This window comes from Polypterus senegalus, chromosome 1 (genome assembly GCF_016835505.1).
Source record: "Polypterus senegalus isolate Bchr_013 chromosome 1, ASM1683550v1, whole genome shotgun sequence".
Lineage (NCBI taxonomy): Eukaryota > Metazoa > Chordata > Cladistia > Polypteriformes > Polypteridae > Polypterus > Polypterus senegalus.
Window position 1 is genome coordinate 135,334,575 of NC_053154.1, and position 16,009 is coordinate 135,350,583.

Sequence of the window (16,009 nt, forward strand, 5' to 3'; positions counted from 1 at the left end):
TCTCTAGTGTGTTATATTTTATGGGTGAGTGTATTACATTAAACAAGCATCAACAACAACAACAACAACAACATTTATTTATATAGCACATTTTCATGCAAACAGTAGCTCAAAGTGCTTTACATAATTAAGAATAGAAAAATAAAAGACACAATAAGAAAACAAAATAAATCAACATTAATTAACATCGAATAAGAGTAAGGTTCAATGGCCAGGGGGGACAGAAAAACAAAAAAACTCCAGACGGCTGGAGATAAAATAAAATCTGTAGGGATTCCAGACCATGAGACCACCCAGTCCCCTCTGGGCATTCTACCTAACATAAATGAAACAGTCCTTTTTGGATTTAGGGTTCTCACGGAAGGGCTTGATGAAGATGGTCACTTAGACTTCTGCTTTTTAATCCATCCATCATTGTTGGAGCATCATGAAGCTTTGAGTAGGTGGAGGTGGCGCAGGCCACCACCACAAAGAAACCGGAAAAAGAAACAGAAAAGAGAGTAGGGGTCAGTACGGAGCATCGAAGATTAGAAGCTAAGTGTGTGCTTTTAATAAATATGGTTTGGTCTTGTGATATTATAGAAGGAGGCACTTTCTCACTACTTCTAGATAGAACTTTGGAGAGATCTTATCATCATTATTTAGAAGTGACATTGGTCTGTATGACGCACAATGTAATAAGTCCTTATTTTTCTTTGGAAAGATGGTAATTAATGCCTGGTGAAAAGTTTGAGGTAGAATTTTGTTGTCTCTAGTTTCTATAAATGTTGCTAATAGTAGTGGAGCTAACTTATTTGAAAATTTTTTTTATAAAATTCCACTGGGTATTTGTCGGGGCCTGCTGCTTTCCCAAATTGGAGTGAATTTATGGCATCCAGTAGTTCTGCGAGTGTCAGAGGTTTGTCCAATTCCTTTGTACTAAGAATATCTAGATGTGATATTTGTAATGTGTCAAAAAAGTCATTAGATTGTCTCTTATCATCTTTAAACTGGGTAGAATATAAAGACTTCCAGTTCTCTCTAAATACGTGGGTTATTTTTTTATGGTCACTGATTTTATCTCCCTCTATGGTAGTAATTTCTGTTACTGCATTGTGAACTTCCTGCTTGTGGCTTTGTTGAGCCAAGATCTTATTAGCCTTCTATCCGTGTTCATAGTATTGATGTCATGATTTAAAGTTGAGCTGTTCTGCTGCTTTTTGTCAAGATGTTAACCCTTAAACTGCTGTAACCGGCTATAGTCAGTTCCCAATGCAGTTTGCCAACACGCCGTAGCCAAGTATATTCGGCGATGTATATTCATTGAAAGCTGCAACCGGCTATAGTCGCTACACAGAACAATATGCCAGCACGCCGGAGCTGATCAGTCAGTGCTGTATATTTGTTGAGCAGCCAGCTCATGACCACTACCGGCCCCAACAGAGCTGCAGCATCATTGTCCATGGGATTCAGCCGCTGCACTATGCTAGCCTGCAAGCATCAGTGCTTACCTCTGTGTGCTTGCGTGCAGCCAGTTCAAGCGCAGTTGGCTCGGTGATTTACTGAATTTCATCAATTGCGTCAGTTGCAACTTGTGCATAGAATAATATATTGTTGCAGTAGTGTTTTTAATAGTTTTTACAATTCATTGGCAGTGTGTAAAATGATGTATAAAATGAAAAAAAATTTCAGTTTTTTTTGTGAATTGTGACGTTTACTCAAAATCTGTAGCAATAATGTATTTGGCATCCGGGGGTGCATTAACCCCCAAGCATGTGGCAGTTTAAGAGTTAAATTCTGATTGCAAGACCTGTCTTTTCCTATAAAGTGCCTTATTTGGGGACTTGACATATTCTTGATCTATTCTGGTAATTTTATTGATTAGCTCTGATTTTCCAGAGTATTCCTGTAGGGACCTCTGAGGATGCATTTATCTTTAAAAATAATCAATTTGCTCAGAGATGAATTCTGCACAGTTCTCATCAGCTAATGACAGAGCATTAAGATGCCAGCTATGAGATGAGTGTGTATGGCATAGTGATTTAAGCTCCATGATCAGAGGGGTGTGATCAGAGATAACAATAGTGTCATATTTGCAGGATTTGATAGTGGGCAATAAATTGTTATCGATGATGAAATAATCAGTTGTTAAGTACCTGTTATGTGCTGATGAGAAGAAGGAATATGCTTTTGAGTTTTAACTTAAAAATCTCCAATAATAATAAGTTATGATGCATTACAAACTGTGTGATTGATTTTGCAGTGTTAGATGTTATTGCCACTGTAGGTGAAGACCAATCCACGTTAGGATTTAACACATAATTTTATTAGTGTTCACATTAGGAATAGGTGCAAATACATTTTGGATGAATCTCTATCATCCACATTAGATGCATAGATATTTATCAGAATTACTTTAGATTGAAATAAATTGCCCAATTGACATATCACCCTTCAGGATCAGATACTATGCCTGATAGTGTAAATGGGATTATTTTGTGTATTAAGATTCCCATACCTCTGTTTTTCTTTGAGTAGATGGAGTGAAATATTTGGCCAGTCCAATCTCTTTGCAACTGAAACTGGTCTTTACTTATTAAACGAATCTCCTGTAAACATGCTATCTTGGGATTCAGACCGGTTACGTGAGAAAGTACTTTTTGTCTCTTTAGATTTTGATTGAGATCTTTGACATTCCAGCTCATAACGTTCACTCTTTGGTCAAAGAAACACTGCTTCTGAACCTTAAGTAAAAGTAGTACTTTATTTTATACAATATCTTTAATCTTGATTTCATATCGTTCCTGAGTATTGTGGCTATGGAGCCTATTATCATGTTGGCACTAATAATTGTTGGGTTATAAAGGATAAAGAAGTAACTTACCCACCCTAAACCATTCTCCCCCCAGATCCCTCCCCCATTTTGCCTTCCCAAGTGAGGCTAGACCACACTTTGCAAAGTCCCAGTCCTCAGAGAAGTCAAGAGATAGAGCACATCTAAAAGAAAACAAACCCACAGCAGCAGTATAGTAAAGATTAAAATTGAGATATGATAGTACAGTCCGGATGCAATAAATCAAGGGTATGATGTTAAGCAGTCCCCTTGGAAATTGAGATACCTTATGATAGTATAGTCCAGGTTCGATAAACCTAGGGTGTAATGTTAAAAAGACTCCTTAGGTGAAAAGAAAAATGTCTAATAACACTTTAAAAACCTCAGTGGTTACCAAAATATACATATACTGTATTTAAAGGAAGACATTTCAATATTATGACTTAAATAAAAAAAAGAAAAAAGTAACTGAAAAGGAAATAGAAAATATAATTAGAGCAAACAGACCAAGTTACAAGCGGAACTTCTTTGCCTTACCAGGACACAATGTGACTCATGATTATATTTTAAATTATGTCAGGAGCAGTCTTTTAAGCACTTTTTGTGCTGTTTATGATAATTGTAGATTTATAGAATTGGTCAGTAAAAATCAGTTTGAATTTAACAAGAAACAAGAGGCTGTATCTGATTTCAGCTTTGCGTAAGCGTTGTTTAATGCTGTAGAATGCAGCTTGTTTAGCAGACGTTGAAGGGGAGGATTCTGGGAACATATGAAAGTGGTTATTTTCAAATATAATCTCTTTCTGTCTGAGAATCAACATTTAATTTTCTTTAACAGGTAGTTTGTCAAAAATGGACAATCAGGCTTCTTAGTTTTGATGCATTAAATCCACTTATAGTGTAAGATACTGAGATCTCAGTAGAGGATTTACATTTCTCTGCAGTTATTTTAGAGAATAATTCAGCTATGAATTGTTCACTTTCGATTCTGATGTTGTTCTTTCTATATCTGTCTTCCAGTGCAGCTAGTTTATCACCAACAACTTTGCCCTCAGATTCTACCGCAGTTGCTTTTTTGTCAGAGGTAGATGTTAATTGTTCAACTTGTTCAGTATGAGTCATAAACGTTTGGTTAACTTCTTCAAGCTGAGCACCAAGTACACAAATTTTATTCTCAAACTTACTCATATTTTCCTGTATATTTTCATCAATTCTTTCTAGAATTTATTTAAAGGTTTCAGTAAATTTATTTCGTAAACTTATCTCCTGGTCTTTTATATTCTGAAGTTTGTCACTTTTAGTGTGCATAACCTTCATCATATCATTTATCTCCTTCTTTATGACATTCTTTGTATCATTTATATTCCCCTGAGTTCAAACATTTCTTTTCCACCTTCTCAGCACCTCAATAGCAGAATTTCAAGTCTGGTTGGAGCTGCTGCTGTTGAGTCACTCGGGGTGTTAGTAGTAGTTGACAGCAGGGATAAAATGACCATGCTCAGTTCTGATAATCCTCTTGAGATCGACAATTTTCTCATTAACCATCTCATCTGCAGTTTTGCTCCCACTTTCACTCTTGACTGGAGCTGATGCTACAGCATGAGGTCCTAGCATATCCCATGTTTAGACTTTGGTGATGCCTTATCTGCCTTTTCCTTCTCTTTCCGATCCCTTGGTCTGCTGCTCATGCTTGCCAAACTTGGGTGCAACAAAGAGGAAGCCATTGTCATGATTTGCCAAAACTGAGTGAGGTGCGTTGTCCGACTTTATCATTTCTCAATTGGTGTCTTGCAGTGTGTCATCATTTGTAGGTCATTTATTAGTTCATGCTCCTGTTCTATAATAAGAAAATGATCAAGCATTCTGTGGGCAACTGCCATTTGTAAATGAGCTTCAGAAAGGTGTGCTCTTTCACGTTACTTGAGTTTTCGTAAAGGTGAATAACTTTTCTTATCAGAGTAGAATTTTGGCCTAGCAATGATTTGTAGAGAAGGGCAAGGTTTAGTAGTGATTTCTTTGCCAGCTCTAATCATAAAATGTCACTGATTTAGAGATTTGATTGACATTTTAGCTACTGTATGTGGGACAAGAGAGACTGAAACAACACATGCTGTTTACACTCAGCCCATCTCAGCTGCTGGCAGTCCTAGCCATAGTGCAGCAACTTTAACTGTGCGGTGCATCTGTTTTTGTACAGTGTAGGTGGTATCGAGGGACAAAACTCATCGACTGTGTCTCATTGATTAGCTGTAATCCTGCACCTGTTGCTTCACAGGGGTCTCCAATCCCCCCAAACCCTCGATCATTGTTCATGTGTCATTTTGATGGGATACCCCAATCCCCAGATCATCACTCAAGTCTCTAAGATTCACGGGGAACTCATTTAGAAAATAATTTTTTTGGAGATTTATAATGATAAATCTCTCAAATCATACTTACATTTTATGCACTGAGTTAATTCAATTTATCCAACTGAAGTTACATATGTGAATAAATTTGTGGTTCAAAAAATAGAAATCTGACTTCTTCTTCTTCAAATGTAAGATTACTTTTGTATGAATTACGAACATAAATCAAACATTTTCTAGGAGTTTGGGAGCCACTGGACTAGAAAGAACCTTTCATTAGTTGCCTACAATGTTGCATCACTTTGATGATAATTTTAAATCATTATCACAGTTTTCAAGTTAGCTGATACAAAGTATAGCAGAGCATAGATAAGTAGGAACCAGAGTCAGCTGAACTAAAAGAAACCACACAATACAAGAGCCAACACTACTTTCATATTTGTGTCAGAATCCAGCAGCATGAATGTTAAAAACCAGAGGCTGTTACACATATGGCTGGTGCTAAACAACAGAACATGTATGTAATGTAAAAAAAACTAAATTAATTCCATCTGCTGATCACAAAAGAAAATGATGTGAGCTCTGACAATGATGGACAATAAGGAGTGCATTACAGCATTACACGCTCCACAACAGTCTAGTAAAGGTGTCAGATTGTACTGTAGATGCATTTTGTATAATTTTTATCGCTAGACTTTTTCCAGTTATTTTTGAAATATTAAACTTATTTGTTTATTTCAAAATTTTCAACCTGTCCTTACTGATACCATTTTTTTCCAAGTTTGTGATAATTGTCTGTAGGCACACACACTAACTGCAACTGGGCATGCACTGGTGACTTCAGACAGTGGCATCACTTATTAGGACAGTGGCTGTCTATATTTTTCATCTTAAATTTAAATAAAAGAAGAAGAAAGGCTTATTCTTCATTAGATTTAGCTACGGTTCACTGATTTAACAAATATTTCGCTAAACACTAAAATCTGTTATATGACTTTGAATATTGCATGCCCCTACAAATCTTGCACCAAACCAAAAAGCCTCTATGTCCAATCACAATTCAGGGACTGCATGTAAAGGTGATCCATTCCTACAAGCACTTGCTTGTCCACATTAATGACAGGTTGGACTGGTCTCAGAACACAGTGAAACTATTGTCAGGGATGCCAGGGGCCATGACCCGGCCGGGACGACATAAAGGACCGGATGTGGGTCTGCACCCACCCTGGATCACGTGGGGGTTGCCTTCCGGGTTGCTTTGGGGGCCACGGGTCGAGGGCATGGAAGCCCTACCCTGTAGGGGCCCGTGGTCACCGCCAGGAGGCGCCCCAATGCCTTGGGAACCTGTTACCTCAGCACTTCCGCCACACCAGGAAGTGCTGGGGGGAAGATTTATGACGGCGCCCGGAGAGCAGCCGGGAGGACAGCCGGGACTTCCGCAACACTGGGGCGTGGCCAGAGGAGGAATGCCGGGAACACCTGGTGCTCATCCGGGTACCATATAAAAGGTGCCGTCTCCATTCATTCGAGCCTAGAGTTGGGTGGAAGGAGGACGAGGCAAGAGGAGATGTGAACCTGGCCCGGACACAGACAGGCAGACATGTTGTTTAAAACACCACACGTTTATTTACACTAATTATTTACAATAAAGGCCACTAAGACCCCAGCCAATGGTCACTCAGACCTCAGTCACGTGCACAATACCCCAAACAATCACAGTCCTGGCCACAAATGCCTGTCTTCAGGCCGCCTCCACAGCTCCTCTTGCCTCGTCCTCCTTCCACCTGACTCTAGGCTCGAATGAATGGAGACGGCCCCTTTTATATGGTACCCGGATTAGCACCAGGTGTTCCCGGCATTGCTCCTCTGGCCACACCCCAGCGTGGCGGAAGTCCCGGCTGTCCTCCCGGCTGCTCTCCAGGCGCCGTCATAAATCTTCCCCCCAGCACTTCCTGGTGTGGCGGAAGTGCTGAGGTAACAGGTCCCCAAGGCACTGGGGTGCCTCCTGGCGGTGACCACGGGCCCTTACAGGTTAGGGCTTCCATGCCCTCGACCCGTGGCCCCCAAAGCAACCTGGAAGACAACCCCCACGTGATCCAGGGTGGGTGCAGACCCACATCTGGTCCTTCATGTCGTCCCGGCCAGGTCATGGCCCCTGGCATCCCTGACACTATATAAGAAAGGACAGAGCAGGCTCTTTTCCTTAGGAGAATCCATTCCTTTAATGTGAGTAGTGACGTCTTTCAGATCTTCTACAACTCTGACGGCATACTCAGTTATAGGGTGCCCTCTGGACCTTCTGAGTAGGAGTAGCAAAAGAGAGAATTAAATGAAAACGGATTGCCATTATGAATAATGCTGCACATAAACACTGAGGACTTTTAAACAACAAATTATTCAGCAGAAGTGTGTCAAGAACTGCTACTGGGGCTCCTTTATACCAACAGTTATGTGTGGTATATTTTCAGACCATAATGTGTGTATATATATTTATTTATTTTTCAGTTTATGTATTAATTTGTTTAAAGAATTTCTGTAAAAAGCCAAATTTTCACTTAAGGAAATGTGTCTATCTACGTCTAGATGCCTGTTTGTCCTGCTGCCTACTGACTTGGTGTTGAGATGAATTAACCTGCTGTCACATAACAGCCAGTCTAAGGCAGCACTCTTTTCTGTTTTAACTTTAGAAATGACCTTAATGTAATCTTATTCTCACTTGGCATATCCTAAATTGACCTCCCTGAGATTTCAACTTTGCAGTTCACTAGATAATAGAAGATGACAGTAAATTAACTTCTCTGCACAGATTCTGAACCCTTAAGTAAGCAATCACATTCTTTCCTTTAGGCACACCATTTCAGGGAACTTCAAACAAAATTTTAGAAATAGATAAGTTAACCAGTCTGTTCCGTATTCCTAATGACTTTCCAAATGATTTCTGGTAGGTTTGTTAAAAATAAATAAATCGCTCTGATTTGTGGAGCAGCTGGTGAAACTTAAAATGACTTTGGCTGTTACTGTCTTTAAATGTCTTTGCTCATTCACCCTTGTCATACTAGTATGTTTTTAGCTGTGAGAAAGCATAACATCCTATTACTTTCCTGTCAGCTGACTAATATTGAACTCCCTATTAAAAGAAGGTCACCTAGTTATTTAATCTCCCCAAATTGCATTGTTGGCATAAAATTCAGCAAATATTAGAACAGCGGTCCTGATCTCCCTGATCTAAATTAAAGAAGACACATTAATTAGAAGATGAGAGGCAGCATTGTCCACTGTTTGAATGTCAGGTTTGCTGTAAAGAAGCAAGAGAGGCACAGGATAAGAAAAAACAGCTTTCTAGTCTGTGTTGAATGATGGCTCCTGTGCCATAACTCTGATGAATACTGTGCTGAAACAATTATCAGTTTTTACTGAAATCAATTTTTAAATTATTTACCTTGCCAGTAAGTAGTAGCTGAATAATTTATCAGGCATCAAGTGAATAGGCTGAGTTTTACAGCTGAAAATAAAAATGTGAAATGTTAATATATCCCTATCGACTTTCCCTCTTCATTGCCAGCAACAGCAGACATGAAGTCAGAGCAGAAAAACGATGATCGGCATCCATTAGGTTGTCAGACTGTATTACTCTTCAGTGTCATATCTGTAAGCAAATTCTCAGACAAAGCAGATATCTCTGGTGAACTTGCTGGAAAATGAATAACACAGTCACAACATCTACAGGGAAAAAAACACCAAAACACAAGTCCATAGGAATTGCTTGTACATTGGCGATGTTCATGGAAAGAAGTAACAGACTAAATGAATACATGTTAATTCAGAGCTTCAAAAAGGAGTCAAGCTTTGACCTTCTGTAAGGTTAATATTTTTTAATAGTTTATATAATAATTTACCACATTAATGACTTATATTATACGTAATAATACGTATACATATTATTATTATATGTTTATCTTTTATTGTGTCTTCTATTTTTCTATTCATTTTGTAAAGCACTTTGAGCTACATTTTTTTGTATGAATATGTGCTATATAAATAAATGTTGATTGATTGATTGATTGATTGATTATACGTGTTTGGTGTATCATAGTATTTCTTTATTAAAACCCTTAGCTCTTTGATAGGTTTTATTTCTGCTATTACTTTTACAAACCTTAGACTCATAATGCAACACAATTGACTCTACAGGCTTACTGCAAAGGTATTATGATGTAAAGTGTTGTTTTGTTTTCTGTTTTCTTTCTGCATTTCCTTGGCGAATGGAGGGGTGTTCCGAAATAAGGATGTACTAGATGTTTAGAAATGGATATGGACCAGGGGATGGGATAAAATCAGGGGCCAGAAAATGAGCAGGGGTCAACTGTAAAGAAGTCTATGCTAATCAAATCCTATTGCTAAAACAGAACACTAAAATGTGTTGTCAGAAAACAACCCCTAATTCGCGAACCCTTCAAAAAAGCACATATAAAGACACCATGACATTCTTTTAGAAGCTTATCCACAATTTTGACACTCCAAATAACATGATGCCAGTTTATATGCTGTCACCCAAATTACATCATGTATTGCAACGTCCAGTCAGCTCATGTCTGACAATGGACTGCTACATTTAGGAGTAGTAATTTCAAAATGGCGGTGCCCACAACAAAAACAAAATAGCATTACGAAAATAATGATAAAACAACAACTCTAATGACAAAACAAAACAAAGCAACATTTAAGTGAAAATGAAATCTGCAATACTCAATAACAACAATTAAAAATACAAGCCTTGGGAAATAAACTACCAGGACTACAATAAAATAAATTATCAATGCTGACAGAAATTATATGAAATGGTCACGATGATATTAGACTACACAGAGAAGACGAGGCTTCTGTATCCCTAGCAGCAGTTTCTATGTCCTTAAATGGGATTTGCAGGTCCTTCCAGGACATCTGAGGTATGTCTCTACTAGACTGCTGCTTAACTGGCTCATCAAAATTGTGAGAAGAAACAACTCTTCTCTGAAGTCCCAATGGATCATTCAAGTCCTCACTCTATCAATAAGAGTAACATTGCAGTGAAAATTAATTTTGGTGTTAGTATCTGTGATGTTGTTTTAGTGCTTACCACATACAGCTTGATGATGGTGATATATCCATACTTCAGCTAAGGTCTTATTTCTTATTATACCACCTCTCTCCAGCAAAGTGACCACTGCACCCATCTGTTAATCAGTCTCATGAGCTCATTTACATGTAAGCATGATCTAGACCCTGAGATGCTTAATTCGTCCCACTTACAGCAGCTTCTCCTTTGTGACCAAGAGAGAACATGTCAGTCTTGCACAAGATAAAACAATGACCTTGTAAAATTCTAAGTTCCATCTGATAACATTGCATGGAATGTTTCCTTCTATAATGTTGTGGTTTCCCTCACCAGTGCTGTTCCCCAGCAAGTCTAATTGTGCAAGAATAATTTGTTTCTAAGTAAAGTGTTGCTAAATCTCAGCTGTAACATTCTCAAGTGAATACCACAGCACAAGTGTTGATGCCCTTGGAGTGTTCAGGAGTATTACATACCATCATGGCAATGCTGACTTACTATGATTTTGCAAATCCCAGGATCATCAGTACCCTGTATAAAGAGATAGTATATCAATTAATAGTACTGTTTGTACCTCTCATTATTCAGGCAGTCATTATTTGCTCAAGGTGTACAGAACAAGACCACCAATCTTGATGCATGTGTTCTCCTCATGTCTCAATAAGCAGAAAATACAGAAAGTAGCAAAGCAATCTGCTGCAGGCTGTGATCTCTCTGACCCCCCTCAGCACCGGTGCTCTGTGAGTAATATGCTGGAATTCAGAAAGATGAGATCAGTAAGGCTATAGCACTGATAAATAAATGATGGAATACATTTTGCTCTGATATTATTAAAATGGCCTTGTCAATAAGTGAACTTTTTAATGAAGTAAAGGTCAATGAGATTTATTTTTGTATAATGTACAGTATATTAAGTTCCCGACTAGACAGTCTTCATTCCAGTTATTTTTACTAAGGGAAACAATGGAGGTTGGTTTACATACATGTTGTAAACTTTTACAAACCGGGCCAAGTGAGCATATTTTGAATTTCTTTTCCTAATAAGTGAAAAAAATCAAAACATTAATTATAGCATCTTAGTTGTCCATTTTCAGTGACAATGTGAAGAGCAAATTTATTCTGCTGTGTTTAAACCACCCACATGGGAATTTAGAAGAAAGATATCAGTTGCATCACAGGTTGTATATTTATGAAGTTCTAAAAAAATGCTCATAAAGCACTATGCAGATCCACTGCTTACATAAATGTTGCTGTAGACTTTTCTAATAACTGAGATATTTGTTTGTTGTCAGCCTGATGTCTTTGTTACAAAGCAAAATGCTCCACAGTGAAGTTCAAAACCACATGAGAAATCCCCAAGCTCTAATATTTGAGAATAAGTCTGACTAACTTTAACATTTGCACATGTTCATCAGTTCATCAACTATAATTTATTTTTTCTGCCAATCTTAAGCTGTCTTACTGTGACCATGGGAACAAGAAAAGGCCGAAATGTACCTCATGTAGGGGCAAAGTTTGGTTACTATGGCCTCATAATCAAGGAGAAAGAGAAGCCTGTATTGAGGTTGCAATGGCAACATTTCCCTCTTAGTCTTATTGTGATTACAAAAGACCAATAGGCATGTGATATGTCACTTGAAGCTATGAAAAAGACAACCTGGAATAGTAACCTGGACTAGCAGATTTTCTTCCATAATACTTTGGAGATAAACTTTTATATATCTGAAATGTTTTACATGAGCAGGGGTATGAATGAGGATGGAGTTTTATTATTATGAATCCAATTCATTTTTAGCATACTACTAGTCACTAACAGGACTTGCCAAGAAAAGCTGGTTTATAAGTGGAATTACATTGTGCATTTAAATTTGATGCTAGCTATAGCTCTGAATTATTTTAAGGATCAGAGAATGTAAATGTTCATAAATGAGCAGATATTTTAATTGCACATTATTATTCATTATCATGGCACTACATTTTACATGAGATGGCATAGTGCTACTTTGGTTAATACTGTATCTTCATAGTTCAGATGGCCTAGGTTTCCACCCCAGCCTGGTCATTGTCTTTAAAGAATTTCAATGTTGTTTTGTTTTTCACATGGATTTTCTCTGGATGATAAGGCTTCATTCTAGCCAAATGAATTTGATTGATGACTCCAAATTAGCCGTGTGTAGGTGAGCGCACATATGCACCTAATGATGCTTTGATGTCCCATCCAGGGTGGTTTCTGCCTTGGGCTTGATGCTGTCCAATATGACCAGTTTCATTAGATTGTTTTTAGTAACATACTGTAGATGCACATAAAACCTTACTCTAAAAGGCATTGCCCCCAATTCAACTTGCCTGCATGTTTGTTGTTAATTTTATTTTACTCTTTTGAGGCCCTTATTTCATACAATAAATGCACTGAGCCGAAGTTACTCCAGTCATTCAACAGTGGAGCTTGTGAATTGCCAGACGTGAGTACTCTTGCACTTGGTTTATTACCATACCATTTTCCAAGCCCACTTTATCCTCAGCAGAGTCAGGGACACTTGGTTTATTGTGTTAACTTATTCAGCAATGAGGTTAGGACATCCTGTACCACTGAGGGGCTAGGCTGTCTGTTGTAGAGCTTATTGGTCTTGTGTGCACATGAGTTTATTATTAACTGCACTAAAGGGACATCTTTTCAGATGGTAGTCTGGTTCTAACCGATCAGAAGAAGGTTGGACTCTCGTTCCGTAAGAGCCAAGTCCATACAACGATGTCAGCAGTGGAAAAACAGTCAATCTTCTGGTCTGTAGAGGGATGAAACAAGAAGGCATTGTTATACAGTGTCAACCCCTACGTGCATGTGCGTGACAAACGTTATAGATATAACTGAATATGATGCAAGATTTTAAACATAATTTGAATGAGTCTCCCCATGGACTTTCGCAAATGTTGTGTATAGCGAGAGGTCTGGAGATTAGGGTCAGCAGTGTTGAACAAATGCAAGCCAAAAAGGCCAAACTCACAGTGTACCAAGTTTTTTGTATCTTAGACTCTGTTTGTTTAATTTTTGAGTTGTGTTTTTCTTGTTTTTCATTATTTTTCTAATTGTTTTGGTGACACCATTTTGTTTCTTGTCTTTATTTAACTGGAACAATTTTACGTCAATCTCAGCATGGCCAGTGCCATATTGTTTATTGCTGCTTTGTGATGTGGAAATCATCTTGAGCTACTTAAAATGTTGCAGTGATCCACAAGTTGTTCAAAGATCTCCTGACTGCAATGTAGGTGTAATTTTTGAAACTTGCAGAGTGTAGTCAAGCATAACTCCAAACCTGTGACAGTGGACAATAGCAAATTTTTGCAGGAGCCAAGATTTGTAAACTGAACTAAAGAATGTACAAGTAGTAATTTACTTTTGTTTGTTTTTAGCAGTATGAAATTTAGAAGACATTGTAATAAATAAACATGAGCAGCAATGTAGTAAGTTTTGGACCCACGAAGGTCAAAAGAAAAGTGGAAAAAAAATGTAGAAAACATGTATATCATCTTCTGCACTGGTCAATAACTTGCAATATGCTGTGGTCTTCTACATTATACGATCCGGTGAGAGATGAAGCAGGAGGTGGTGTATGACCGATGCAACTTTTCTTTGTCCAGGACATTACCTTCCTGGGTACAGCAGAGATAGACAAACATATGAGCTGCTCAGCAACCTTTCAATCCTTCCCCTGTGCCCCCTTTATATTAATCCATGTAATGTTTATGTCTTGATCACACACAGAAGACAACATGAACTAATATTGCAGTGGCAGGCAGTAAGTTAATAAATGTCTGCTGTACATTTTGGAGTTACCTTCACCTAGGACTAAGAATCACCCGCATTTGAAGATTATGCTGGAGACCTACAAGGGGCATATGCCATTGGCCAGTCCTACTGAAGTCCCTTCTAAAGAACTTTATTTACACAGTGCCAAACAATTTTTGGAGACCTGTAATAGGAAAGCGGTTACTTGCATTGCCTTAAGGCATTGATTTCTAAGCATTTTGTCTTATTCAACATTTTTCTTAGAGGCTGCTGAAATTTTCATTAAATTTCATTTTAAAAGTTGGCCTATAGTTCACACTTCCTTGGAACAGTCATCATAATTATCCTGAAAACAGTGCTGGCTGAAAACCATAAAATAAAGGGTACACAGGGGCATCTTGGGATTGCTAGCTTGTGGTTAAATTTAAAGAATAAAAGTCTGTTCCCAATCATGCTGACCATTCATTTGAACTAAATTGTACTGGAAAATGAATAGCTATTTGCAATATTCTGTAGACTTTGAAAACACTTGTAGATAAAAGCATAGTACATTTTTAATGATAATAAACCTACACCACTAGGGTAAAGTTTACTTTTTAAAATTTTGATTCACTACAGCTTTTGTGATGTTGTTTTGGTTTCAAATCCAGCTGCTCAGATTTTCTAAAAGAAAAGAGGACATATCAATGGAACACTAAAAAGTAATAAAATAACATGATCTAATCTTTCAGAAGAAGCAGGTACTGGGAAAAAGTGGTTTCAGGTGGATTTAGTAAGAGACGATTAACTATGAAAGGGAAAAATACAATCTTTGTTCAAATGCTATTTACTTGCACATGTACTATGTTTGGCTGGGTCTCAAATATGTGTCCTAGGAGATCGGTACTGTGTCTGCTTTTCATCTGTATTGAAATTCATGTCTAAAACAACATTCCTTTGCTCGTATGGCATTCTCAGAACAGCAACTCAAAAAATGATTTGATCTCCACTTTTCTTATCTTCTAGGAATTTACCTGTATTGTTCCGTTAGAAAAAACTATACAAATTTTTTTGACTTTATATTCTATGCCATTTAAAAAGAATCTGAGGCTTCATGATACTATGAACCAGCCATTAGTGAAAAAATGTTAAATGTCTCCAGTGAAAATGTTGACATCTGCATTGAATTATTTGCAAAAGTTAAAGTTTAAGAGCAAAGGTGTTACATTTTCAAAATGAACCTAGTAATTCCTAGCCAGCATACAGGTTAAAGTAAGATTCAACTTGTTCAACCTTTTTTTTGGATTGGCTTTCAGTGCTATTACTATTTAAGCTTATTTAATGGTTTAGGACAGACCAGTTTTATCCAATCTGCTATGGCTGGAATATAAATTGTTGACTTAAAAAGCCTTTGCCAGAAGCTCCTAATAACAGCTTCTTCTTGGCTGGACCTCACTTGGTAATGCAGCCTCTGAACCTTATAAAATGATCAATCACAGGCCAAGTGACATCCTAGAGATGACTCTTCAAAATACCATCTAAATAACCAAGTTCAAACAATGAGCCATAGCTCAATGATTGGTTGCTTTGATGGTCAAAACGTTGTTTCATTAGTCAACTAGAAAGAATGGGCTTATGGTCACCCAAGAAATCCCCATATCTGGACTTTCTCTGCAAGCTCTCTGCTCTCGACCTGGCTGTTACTTCTGCTCTCTGAAATGTAATGTTGTGTATGATAGAGTTTAAGACTGGTAAGAAGAAGTACTGAATATTGATAACTTGAATTCATTATTATAATTACATCTCAGGTATAAAAAATGACAATTAGCACACTATAAGAAAACCTCCCATAAAAATGTAAAAAATTAGTTGAATATTTTAACACTAAAGATGTAAAATTAAGAATACACGTTTTTGAAAGGATAAATAAATATATATTTATATTTTAAGTTGTAGTAGTTGTAGTATGTAAGCAGTAGCTGCTAGTATCAATT